We start from the raw sequence: 13,303 nt of genomic DNA, 5'->3' as shown, positions 1-13,303 counted from the left end.
AAAAAAAGCAATAAACTGTCATTATTTTTAAATTTATTTTTTATCAGTACATATTTGATTAGTCACAGCAAGAATGAATTATGAAAGAAAACAAACTTTTCCTGTATCGGTAAAAAATATAATAATAATAATTATTATTATTAAGCCTACAAGAAGTGCTGAAACCTGTAAGTGGCTTACATCAATTACCTCAAGGCCTTCAACTCTGTGTCGCATGTCTGGCTAATAGAGACACAGATGACCAACAGAGTCAAACTTCCTAGAAGCAACCATGGTGAAATAGAGTACCACCATCAAGGCTAAGAACATCACAACCAGACCAATCTCCAACACAAGAAGAATCTTTCAGAGAGATGCCCCGATCCCTGTGGTTCTGTCTCGTACTCAACAATGGATATAACCTTAAAGAGGAAAGAAAACACACTGTACACCCTCTCCCATCTGATGTTTATAACAACATCAAGTTCTACAAGGCAACAGGGAAGCAACTCCAGCAACTATTCCAGATCACTGTAGAATTCAGCAATGATTTCAGGGCGGAATTTCATCTAGACAAATGAAATACCCACATATCGCATGGAGATGATGCAGGCTCAGCAGATAGAACACAAGGAGATCAAGGCCTACCTGACCGAAAAATATCATGAGACTCGGAGACTATCCAAAGCAAAGCTGAAAGGAGATAACAGAGTTAAAGCCATAAACACCAATGCAGTCTCAGTGCTACATATTCCTTTGGGATCATAAATTGGTCGAGCACCGAGCTGGAGGATATCATGAGAAAGACAAGGACAATGATGACCAAGAGCTGCCAACACTACCAGAAGTAAGCCGTGGAGAGAGAGAATGACATCAGCATGGAAAGAGATATGGTAGTCCTCATTGAGCAACAGAACACAGCAATAGGTAACCTGAAGGATTATTTCCAGAAAAACACAGCAGCACTCTACCAAGTCATGGGCACTTCTGTAGTCAGGTGGGCAGGAGCAGCAATGCGTAGCACACACTTCCTGATTAGACGAGGGTTCAAGCCCATGACCACCAAATATGGAGGATGCGGAAAGATCAGGGAATGCCACCGCATATCCCCAGAGAAATATGGCCTTAGTTGTTAATGCTCCTAAAAACCAAATAACAAACAACAACAAACCAAGTCATAAGGAAGGAGAGACAAGCTGCATACCCTACTGAACAAACAAGGAACAAATCAAGCTAAAAAAATAAAAGATAAAATGGCTTCCAATGCATGGCTCATGAGCGGGACGCTCTTCCCAGAGACTTAAGTATTCATGCTCATCATCCAAGAGCAGTTAATCAACACCACAAACTAGAGAAAATATCGCTAAGGAGCCTGGAGTGTCATATGACATATGCCGATGATATTACCTGCCCTCAGAAAAGATCCAATTCACCCACATTGCGAACATTTGTAGATGCAACTAGGTAGCCAGGATAATACATCAGAAGATAACAGGGAAATACCAGTTGATCAAAGAAAGTGTGCCATAATGCAAATACGAACCTCAAGCTGTACTACAGACCCCAAACCACAAGCTGAACTGGGACCACACCATAATAATGGAAAAGACAATTCTGCAAAACAGATGAGACATAACTCTTGTAGACAAGAAGGAAAAGGCTAACTATCTGACTGACATAGCAGTGCCCAATGCTGGCAACCTCTAGAAAACCCATGAGGGAAAAAAGTACAAAGACCTAAGATCAGAGAGATCAGCATGAGAAGAGACATACGATGTAAGAAAGCAAGCTTATGCAGCACAGCCAAAAAAAAAAAAAAAAAAACCCTTCCCGTTTCACCCCTCCCATTCATTCCGAATGCCTGTCCAGCTCAGCCTTAAATTTATTTAGGCTATCAACTTCCACAACAAAAGATGGAAGTCTGTTCCACCAATCAATTACCCACTATCTAAAGACAAATTTCCACACATCTATTCTACAACTGTCTTTCCTCAATTTGAATCTGTGCCCCCTCAGGTTCTTAATCTGAGCAAGAGATGTGAAATATGCAAGTAACAACCATTCCAATCATCATATCAACTACCAGTATGGTGCCAAACATTCTACTTAACAGCCAAGCATCAATAAGTCTCCCAGAGAACTCCAGTAAGTTGCAATCCTGAACACCTGTACGATAGTCAGAGGGTTCCTTGACCAACAGTAACACCATACATATCAACCACACTATGCACATGGTACCAGTACCCATCATGGGGTGGCAACTCCATCAGGGAGAAATAATATAAATTCAACAATAATAATATTAAAAAAAAAAAACCAGAATATTCATCTGTTTGATCAGATTTATTCTCAGATTCACTACCTCCACCATGCTGGAAGGCAACGTATTTCAAATTTTGACATCGTGCATCCTATAAGTGAACTGAACTTCACACGATCCAAAATTCTGCTATTCTGAGATTTTATATTCACGCCCCCTGGTTCTTCATTCGTTTTACTCAATTGCTTCAATGGCTCATAGGCTTCAGATCACCCCTTAGATATCTGGTTATCATATTTTGAAGTCAACACATTCTAAGCTGTTCTTCATGTGTGCATCATTTGTTTATTTGTTTAGGGAGTTATTAGGTGCATCGGCAACTATGGACATAGTGCGCCACCTCGTGTGTATCACTTTTACACTCATCACCAATATGGTCACCCTTCTCTGAAACCTCTCCAGATGCTCTGTCTTTTTTTAGGTTCAGTCTTCAAAGCTGACTACAATACAAGTAGGTCCCATTTTACAATGGTCATTTTACGACTTTTCACATTAACAACTGTTTAAAAATATTACCTAAAAATATTGAAAAAAGCAAAAAAATTGCAACTCAGTAACACATCGCAGAAACTCCTGTGAGTCCAAACGCGCACTAGGCATTTCTTTTGTTTTTCATGGTGAACTGTGAGTGGAATGATAGAGACGTCAAGAGTTGTTTGTGTTCAGTGTGCCATGTTGGTTTTGTTGTGAATTTTCCCTCAATTGTTAATGGGTTACAGAGTGTTATTATAGTGCTATTTCTCAATAATAATAATAACAATAATTTTTGCGTAACCATGAGCTCTAAGCATAGAGCAGTGTCTGTGCTGGGGGGGGGGGAGAAAAAAAGAGCATAAGACACTAACAATTAAGGAGAAAATAGATGTGATTCGTCACATGGAGTCTGGTATACGTTGGTCGGATGTGTGCAAGGCCAATGCCTTACACATATCTGACTGATGCCTTCTACTGTATTACCGATTATGAACAATGTTGATAAAATAAAGCGCGCGCGCACACACACACACACACACACACACACACACACACACACACACACACACACACACACACACACACACACACACAGGGATAACAATGTGTCATCCTTCAGAACAACTTATTCACGCAGTGAGACAATGGAAAAATGGAGAAATTGTTAGTGTTGTGGGTTGATGATATGAACCAAAATAACACTCCTGTTACACAGGCGGTAATTCTGTACAAGGTGAAGTCGTTATTTGACGAAATATGTAAGGAGTCTGGTAGCACCTAAAAATTTATGGCAGCAAAGGGTGGTATCCTCGGTTTAAAAACCGTTCTAAAATTCACAATGTGAAAATGTCTGGTGAAGGCTACTAGTGTTGCCGTTCCAGTGGCGGAAGAGTATCCTTCAGAATTTAAACACTTAATAGTCGAAGGCAACTACCACCCTGATTTAGTTTTTAATGTGGATGAAACGAGGCTTTATTGGAATAAATTGTAAGGTAGGACATACTGCCTGTGAGGAGAGGTCTTCCCCTGGTTTCAAGGTTGCAAAAGATTGGTTGACATTGCTTCTGGGTGGCAATGCATCGGCAACATTTAAACTCAAACTGATGTTGGTGTACCATTCAGAGATGCCTCGTGTAACGAAGGGCATGGTGAAGCCATGACTTCCTGTGTTTTGCCGCTCTAACAAAAAGGTGTGGGTGACTCAGACCAGACAATTTTTAGAAAATGGTACACCCTGTACTTTTGTCCAGAGGTTGTTCAGTTTTGTGCAGCAAATGGCTTGCCTCCCAAAGTCATGTTGGTGCTGGACAATGCCCCATGACAACCAGCCAACCTACAAGAAATCCAAAATGACCATTGGAAAGTTGAGGTTGTGTATTTGCCTCCCAACACAACTTCAATTTTGCAACCAATGGATCAGGGTGTAATTGCAAACTTTAAGGCATATTATTTGCGTAAGACTTTCAAAGGGATTGTTGAGGCTGTGCAGTCGGATATAACTGTGAGGGACTACTGGAAGTCTTAACATCCTGAATGCCATCGCAAACATTGATTCTGTTTGGGAGGAAGTGTCATAGTCCTGCATGAATGCCGACTGGTGTATACTGTGGGCCGATTTTTTATGGATTGAGCCAGTTTTGGAAGTGGCTAAAGCTGTTGGCATTGACAATGTTGATCCAGATGATGTTGACCAGTTGCTGGAGAATCATGGCGAGCCATTTTCAAGGGGAGGGATTAGAGGAACTGACTGTGCAACTTCAATAACACGAGGCTGATGTTCCAGATGGAGTGGAAGAGTTGGAGCCAATCAGAACATTAAAAACAAAACATATTCAGAATGCTTTTCCAAAATTCATATTGCATTTGATGAACTTTGTGATAATGATCCTGACTGGGAACGTAGCCATGGCATCCAAGATGTCAACACGATGTTGAAACCCTACTATAATATCTTGGAAGAAAGAAGTAGGAAGTCACGCCAGACATCATTACTACAATTCTTGACAAAGAAGGGAAAGGAACCCTCTTATTAATTGTTTTAAGTATAAGTATAAATAAAGTTTGTGCATTAAATGTTTAAAATATTTAATTATTTATAAAGAACAGAAATATTAGTACATGTGAAAATTTTGGAACCTATCTCATTCAATTACATTATAATTTGGTCTTGTTTTAAGACTTCTTATTTTACAACCCCATTTTGCTGGAACCTAACCCTGTCGTAAAAGGTGTGGACAATGTTGATAAAATAAAGATAAAATACAGGTCCTCCCTGTATTTCTAGTGCAGTCCAACCATTGCTTCCTTGTAAAGAGGGTTAATGACATCCTTCTACCTACTAGTAAAGACAGCAGAAATCATGGACAGCACACCATGTTCCTGCCCATTTATACTTCATCAAAAATTGTCACAATGATCAAAAAACCTGTCTTTTTCATTACTTGGATCACTTTTAGTTTATCTCCCCATAACTTATACAAGACTACAGAATTTTTGTTCCTCAAATCCATAAACTTATATTTAGTTAAACATTAGCTGCTAATTTTCAGGCCATATATGCAACTGATCCAAGTCTTTTTAAAGCAACATGGCCTGGCACAGATTGTTACCAACCATTCCACTTTCAAATCATCAGCAAACTTTGACAGCTTATCTTGGACACTCATCAAAACTATTTATTAAACTCAGAAATAGGTGTTTCTGAGTTTAATAAATAGTGCATTTTGGCCCGATTAAGAGGCTGCCCCAATTATCCGAAACTCAACCCTAATAGACTGCCCGTTACTTCGGTCCACACTAAAGGCTGACCATTTATGACAACCCACTGTCTCTGATGTTTTAGCCAGCCTGCAATGCAGCATAGACTCCTACCAATAACTCCAATTTCTTCCAGTTTATAATAGCAGCCTTACATGAGAAACTGTATTAAAAGCTTTAGTGAAGTGTAACTATATAATGTCAACATTTTTTCCCTACATCCAATTGTTTAATGATTACATCATGTCAATTTACCAGATTGGTCAGGTATGACTTCACCTTAATGAATCCATGCTGAGATCTATACCACATATCATTATTGTCCAGATAATTTTGAATGAAATCGTGGTTAACAGACTCCATGATCTTCCCCACAACAGAAGTCAAACTCGCTGGCCCATTGTTATTACCTAGTTTCTCTTTTGAACCACATTTGCGGATTGGGGAGATGTTAGCACGTCTCCAGTCCAGGGGAATCTTTCCACAGTTCAATGATGCTCTTATTAACATTCTCAATAGTTTGATACACTAATATTTAGCATTTTTAACTACAAATGAATATATACCGTCACTGCCTTGAGTCTTTTACTCTTTTAATCTCAGTAGTTTTTATAAAATCGCTCGGCTGAGAACTTTCTATCACTTATTCCCCAGATTAGATCTTGCTTTTGATTTTAACTGGGAAATGGTCGCAAAGGGTCGAAACAACCCTATGCAACTGATCCCTAAAACAGTCAAAACAACCTTATGCAACTGATCTGATAAATTACTCTGTCCACACAGATGATACTCCTAATGGCTGTTTTTGCAAATGATTTCTTTGAATTCTCTGCAGAAAATTCCATAAATGTTTGTTGTGTAATAATTGCAGAATTAGAAAATTTTCATGAATGATTCATGAATAATTTAAGTTAAACCTAATTATATGCCTGTACTGATTGATATGTCATGAGGTAGCACACTCTTTACTGCCATGCACTTTCCTCCAATCAGAAACTCTCCCTTGTTTTGGTACACTTATGCATCATCTGGAATCAAACTGCAGAAGTGTATGTATCATGTATTATGCATCAAGTGCTCCTGGACTTGCATCTAACCAAAGCATTCATTGAAGGGTGCAGTTTATAAATTGATTCACTCTCTGACAGGTCTAAAAGGAAGTGTTAATTTTCAAAAATTAAAATATATTTATAATATACAACTCAGATTTTTCACAGCTGAGTTCAGAACAGATTGAAAATACAGGTGGCATCAAAACCAGTTAAATAAAAAAGAGAAGGATTCTCCCTGTTACTTATGCATCATCTGGAATCAAACTTGATATTTAATCTTCCACTGCAATCAATTCAGGGAAATATTGGATACCCTCGCATTTATGAGAATTCCTCCTAACTGCCTTCTCTTCGCTAATGCTTTCTCACAATCAGTTTTTGAGTGTCTTATCCCCATCAGTGGCTTCATTACATATTCTTTTAAAATGCTAACAGAAATCAGAATCATATGATTGCCTGTAACTGCCTTATGCTTGTTTCTTTTGCTCAATCAGTAACAGTATCTTTACCTTAATGCCACACTGCCCCAATTTGTAGAGTAGTCTCTTATGTGCAAAGGCCTGCCGGTCAGGAGGGGGAGTGCAGTACCACATGCTGTTTGAGTAGACCGGGCTTCAGGCCCCTGACTGCTAAATAAGGTCGATTTGCCAACCCGCACTTAACCAGCATGGAAGATTATGGTCCATTTCCCTAAATATGAATTGTTGAGGAGGCTTCCATCCTGCAGTGGGTTGATAATGGCTGCAGTTTACCTTTTTAACCTCTTACATGCAGCAGTACTGAAAAGAAAGTCCTGAAATCCAAATATACAATATCAAAATCATTTTGTGTATCCAGTTCCTTTGTGACTGCATCATAGTATCCAATAAAATTGGTCAAGCAAGATTTCTCCTTAACAAACCCATGCTGTGACTGAAGTATAACTGCACTCTTGTCTAGATCAGTTGTTCTCAAGTCCAGCCGCAAGACCCATTTAAATGGGGGCCACCAACACAATCTTTTTTCAACATCAAATACAAAATTAATACTCTGATTGAAATATGTTAGAAATTCATCCTTTTTATTTTTCATATCCATTACTTTAAAATTATCGAAGCATTTAATAGCTTCTCAAGAAGGTTAAACCTAATTTTACTTGCCATTATAAATTTTTAGCAATATTTTAAAAATGCATTAATCGCATAGAAATGTTTTTCCTCAAAACCATTTCAAACAGAGTGATTTAGGGTTATATAAATAACAACTCTGTAAGTTTAAACGAAATCCAACACAACATCACAAAATCTCTATTGAATTAATGTGGAATGACTCCTATATATGAAACAATTTTCTACACTATAAAACCATTTTTGATCTAATATATGTTTTTACAATGTGCATTTTAAAATTTTAAATTATCATCTATATAAATTTTATTTCGATAATTTTACATTTTGCAGACTCTTATTCTATCCTTTGGTTCTACTTAATCATAAATTATTCGGCTTACAAGCAAAGTAAATTCTCACTTAAATTTTGGTTCATAAAAAAAATATGTACTTTTTAATTTCAAAAGATACAGTCCATTCCGGTTATTTGGGACACATCGGGACTAGTGCATTTTGGCCCGATTAAGAGGCTGCCCCAATTATCCGAAATTTCACGTAAATAGTTGAAAATACAATGGACCCCCCCCCCACTTTACAATTGGTTCGCTGTACAATCAAATCATGTTACGACAAACGCACCATAGTAAAGTACCATTCACTATACGATGTGCAGTAAGCACCGATCATTGTGATCACATTTGTGAATTGAATTTTAATTCTATTAAACAGCGATTCTAATTAGCAAAAATAGGAGGAATATCCACAGGCTAAGCACAAATTTATCCTTTATTACCTTACCAATTAAAAAATTAAATGATACGTGAAAATCGGAATAATTAATACGTACTGTAATATGTACATATGAACTAGTTAACATTTCTGTTCACTGACATTTGTGGGTGGGGATTAAAATTTAAAACAGAAAAAGATAAGCAATCAATAACAAAGAACACGGCGCACACAAAATGCAAGTAACACGATATGTGCAAGTGAGAATGGAGTAACAAGTTACGAATCTTTAAAAATAGGAATGAAGAGAAGATTATGAAAATTAATTTTTTATATGATTTAAGATTTCATGGAAGTGTAAACACATTTCACCATAATAACCCACAGAATTTCAGCTGTCAGTATTATCGCAAATTCAGTAAGATCGAGTTTACTGTCCGTTTATGATAGATTTCACTAACAGAAAAGCCCAATAAACAGGTGACTGCTAATTGTTTTTATTGTTTTATGATTGTGACCTCCAGAATTTCGACTGAACCACGTGGTACGGTCGGAGACAATCATAGGATAATCTCCAGTGCTGCGGTCTCCTGCCCCAATTAAATGGCATGCTGTCCCAATTAAGCGAAGTAAACGCTGGCTATTTTCTTGATTGGTTTCTGTTTTTTTAAGATTTGCCCCAAATAAATGGCTGCCCCGATTAACTGGTGGCCTGAATAACCGGAACCCACTATATTATTAAAATGATTAGCAAAAAAAATTTTTTAAATGAGTTTTTTAAAACTTCATCTATAGGTACAAAGGGTATAAGAAAATTTTTTAATAAAAAATAATTTAAAAAAATAAGAGAAATTGGAAATGAACCAGGATGTCAGTACAAGCAAAAGCATTTACAGAAAAAACTTACAGAAAAGGCTTGCAAAACTTCCCTGAAAGAAAAAGGGTGTTTAATATTGAGTGAGAATAAAAATATTTAATGGACAAACAACAAAATTCTTTAGACATGCTGCTATTTGTGCAATTTGCAGAGTTGTAAACAACCTAATAAAATCTTATGCTATGAAACACCATTATAAAATGCATTGAGGTATAGTACAAAATTTGTATGGTAATCCAATTCTTCGCAATAAACTCTAAACAAGTTTAAGATCAAGTTGTCTTTGCAACATAAGGTGACAGGTACCTTTATTTCAAGGTCAGAAAAATTCTGTTTGGCAACTCTGAAGGCATGTTTTGTGGACAGAATCAAAAACCATTTTCAGATGTCAAATTTTAGTGTTTGGTGCTAGTCATTGAACCAGAAAATTAACCTTTCAGAGATCATCGTATTAGTAATGACACTGTACAACACAGAATACATGAAGTAGGGAAATTTATAAGCACGGAAAACTCCTTGCTATCAGCTAACTGAAAGCAAGAAGTTAACACAAATCAGAGAAATACTTATACGAGCACATTATTTTGATATTGATCAAGGTTACTTAAAAAAAGAAAACACGAATCTTCTTGGTATTTCAATGAGAAATACAGTAAACCCCCACTATTGGCGGTCGCTGATTTAATATAAAACGAAACCTAAAAAAATGTGAATTTTATAGCGCCGTGAACATATTCCGCCATAAAAAACATGGCCATGGCTAAAATCATCTGCCCAGTCAAAAGAGCGCTCAGTGGGGTGGGGTGGGGGTGACAAAATCGCAAGCACGGATGTTTCCTGCTAATTCTTTGTTCATTTTGTGTTATGCATTTGTCATGGAAGGTTTCGTCGTTTGCTTTTAATTTATATGCTTATAAATTGAATAATTTTGAATAAATTTATAAATTGATATGCTTACAAAAGTGAAAAATCTACCATTTTGCAGTGTGTTAGTGTAAACAGACTTTTTTGAGTGTGTTAACGGTTAAAAGAAAGTGACTTTATTGTGGACAAGTTCTTTTCAACCCCTACAAAAATATGGCTACAAATAACAAGGGAAATGTGAAAAGATCAAAGAAAGTGAAAACATTAGTGAGTAAAATTGAGTTATCAGAAAAAATTTTTAATGGTGAAAGTGTCTCATCAGTGGCAAAACATAAAATCAATGAGTTTTAAATCTGGGGATAGTGGGGTTTTTCACTGGCGGAATAAGTTTCTTAGCTAGCAAAGGCTGGTTTGAAAGATTAGTTTGAAAGTTCTAATAAATATTACATTTAATATTAAATTGTTTATTTTCATTTCGATGCCTTATGCTTGCATTTCACTATGCATTGTCTATGTACATTGTCATATTATGTAGATACATATAATACATACATAGACAAAACTTTAGACTAGTTTCTCTTATATATTTCATACTTTAGAACAGAACCCTTTAATTACTATGGGAGCCATAATCAGTATTCGCGTTTTCGGTATTCTCAGCAACGTAACCCCCACAAATAGCAGGGGTTTCCGGTATTTGTGTTGTAACTGCAGATGGTGCTGCCATGATGAAGAGCCAAAAAAGAGGTGTAGAGTCTCCTTCTAAATGATTGTCCAAGTTCTACATTTCATCTACATTGGTTTTCCCATCAAGAAGTGATTCTTTGTAAATCTATTAATAAATCAATGGATAATAAATAATCAACAGTAAAGAAGGTTACACATATGATAAATACTAACAGTGTTCTTAGGAACAATCTGATACTAATGTGACGTTACTGATGAAAGGCATATATTACTTTGTAACTACGAACACATCCGGTGGTAAGGTTTTGATTCAAGCATGGAGAAACTGTTCAGCTTTATGATAATGCAGTAACTGCCTTGACCCTAAAATATAATGATTTAAAGCCAGACTTCCAACAAACCTCCATTTCGGGTTGCATCCTATTTTTAAAAGACAGAGTCACACAACCAAATAAAGAATGTGATCTCCATATTTTTTCAAGCATTAATTATTTCCTTTCAGATAAATCACTACCCGCTAAGACTGAAATGAACATAAAATATAGGCAACCCCTGTATAACACGGTACTTCTACAACGCGGTTTTGCTCTAACACAATTGATAAGTTGCGGAAAACCTTACACAGCACGGTACTTCTACAACGACAAGGTTTCGCTCTAACATGGTTTGAGAATTTCTGGAAATCTTGCATAATACGGAATTTTTGAGCATTTGTGCTGGGGAAACCCTGATATTATATCAGATGTAATTTTCAACGTTTCCTTTTTGTGAATTACCACTGTTGACTCGCTAGGTATTTCCTTCATGATATTTTTCTAAAGCACATTTCTGGAGGTCACTACCATAAAACAATAAAAACAATTTGCAGTTTCTGGTTTATTGGTCTTTTCTGTTAGTGTAATCAATTATAAATGGGTAGTAAGCTCAATCTTCTTGCATTTGCTATAATAGCAATAGCTGGAATTGTGGGTTTTTACGTTATTATTGTGAAATGTGTTTTCCCTTCCATGAAATACAGTATTCAATCATATAGAAAAAAAAAAATAAATAAATTTTCGGAAACTCATTACTCCATATCATGTTTGTTGCAACTTGTGCGTGCCATGTTCTTTGTTGTTAATTGCTTATCATTTTTACTGTTTTTAATTTTACAACCAAAAAAAAAAAAAAAGTCAATGAACAGAAATATCAATTAGTATATTACAGTATGCACCAATTAAGCTATGTATAGAAGTGTAAATTTATTTTTATTTTGCTAACTGGAAAATATTCTTCCGATTTTCACGTATAATTTAAAACGGGGGTCCACTGTATTACTGTATTTTGTTGGGAGATCTCTGGGTTAGGTTCTGTGCTATTGAACTTGTGCTTGTTTTACACCATAAAAAATAACTTCGAAGAGTGCAGTTCGTGACTTTTAAAAAGAGCAGAAGGTACACAAAATCTAGATGCTGCAGATGAAGAAGAAGAAAATAAAAAAAAAATTAAAAAAATGGGGTATTTTTGTTAGCTTTTGGAATGTTACCCCCATTTTTGTAATGGATCTTAGTCCCGTATAACATGGTTTCACATTACATGAAATTCTCTAGGAACCAAACAACCATGTTATACGAGGGTTACCTGTAATAATGTATCTTGAAACATTGCACGGTGAATTGGAAGAGAGATTCAGCGTTAAAGTTTATCACAAATAACATATTGTTTATACTGTTGCCATTTCAAGAGATCAATCACAATTTCCTAAAAATGCAAAACAGACTTTCAATCCTTTCATGGGACAGGAACTAATTGGAGAAACATAATGCATGCTCCAACTGGTTTCTATAAAAATACCACAGTAGAAAGTTTTTGGTGTGATCTTTACCAACACTGACAGTGTTATAAAGAAGTTCATTTTATTTCTATATTAATTTTAAGTGTATTTCCAAAAGTGTAAAAGATCATAAATCATTGACAAGCCATTGGAATAAGATACATGCTTTTTCATAAGGTATTTCTTGTATGATTAACCACTGTGATTTTTTGATATTTTCAAATCTGTTTAAAATCTTTGCTTATTTTGTACTAATTAAATAAGAAATATAATTGTAAAAAAATATTACAGCCTCATTACAAAACATTCATATATTATCTGAAACCCATGCAGAATACTTTAACAAAATTTTAATTACAACAAAAATGCAAATGATTAGGAATTATATGTTATTGCCTGAGAAGTGTCTACTATAGAATATAAATTATTGCTTTTGCTATAATTTTTGAATATCAATTATCTATTACACAGACTTATCATCAAAATAATTCAATTTTAAATATAACTATTGGTACATTTATCAAAAACTTATAGAAATCTCACTGTGGCCACAAAATACTTCTTGTGAAAACTGCTGGTTTCGAGTCCTAACATTCCTTTTTTAACTAGTGACGTAATTATTTTCCCTGGAACAGAAGTTAAGCTAAATATCTGTAATTATTT

The 13,303-nt window shown here is 35.8% G+C and overlaps 1 protein-coding gene across 4 annotated transcripts in view; it reads right to left on the bottom strand.

The window, feature by feature from the left end:
• The window catches only part of tho2 (THO complex subunit 2-like protein), a 1,047,711-nt gene that overhangs the window by 773,706 nt on the left and 260,702 nt on the right, over positions 1-13,303 (bottom strand). The gene's annotated exons all lie outside the window — the stretch shown is intronic.

The sequence above is a fragment of the Mastigoproctus giganteus genome, chromosome 5 (genome assembly GCF_048544385.1).
Source record: "Mastigoproctus giganteus isolate SK-2022 chromosome 5, ASM4854438v1, whole genome shotgun sequence".
Lineage (NCBI taxonomy): Eukaryota > Metazoa > Arthropoda > Arachnida > Uropygi > Thelyphonidae > Mastigoproctus > Mastigoproctus giganteus.
Note: the sequence above shows the minus strand (reverse complement) of the source record. Positions and strands in the feature narration are given on the sequence as shown.